This window comes from Mustela nigripes, chromosome 1, assembly GCF_022355385.1.
Source record: "Mustela nigripes isolate SB6536 chromosome 1, MUSNIG.SB6536, whole genome shotgun sequence".
Classification (NCBI taxonomy): domain Eukaryota; kingdom Metazoa; phylum Chordata; class Mammalia; order Carnivora; family Mustelidae; genus Mustela; species Mustela nigripes.
In genome coordinates this window covers 164136906-164137228 of record NC_081557.1, presented here as the reverse complement: position 1 = coordinate 164137228, position 323 = coordinate 164136906, and positions in this window count along the sequence as shown.

The window sequence follows — 323 nt, the reverse complement described above, 5'->3', positions numbered from 1 at the left end:
GACAAATTTTAAAAGATACTTATGTTTTGGGCACCTGGGTGGCTCAGTGGGTTAAGCCTCTGCCTTCAGCTCAGGTCGTGATCTCAGGGTCCTAGGATCGAGCCCCACATCGGTCTCTCTGCTCAGCAGGGAGCCTACTCCTCCCTCTCTCTCTCTCTGCCTGCCCTTCTGGCTACTTGTAATCTCTGTCTGTCAAATAAGTAAATAAATAAATAAATAATACTTATGTTTGAGTTTCATCCTTAGAAATTCCAATTGAATTGGTACAGGATTCTGTCTGGGCATTGGGACTGAGCTTTGAGAAGCTCCAATGGGTATTAGAA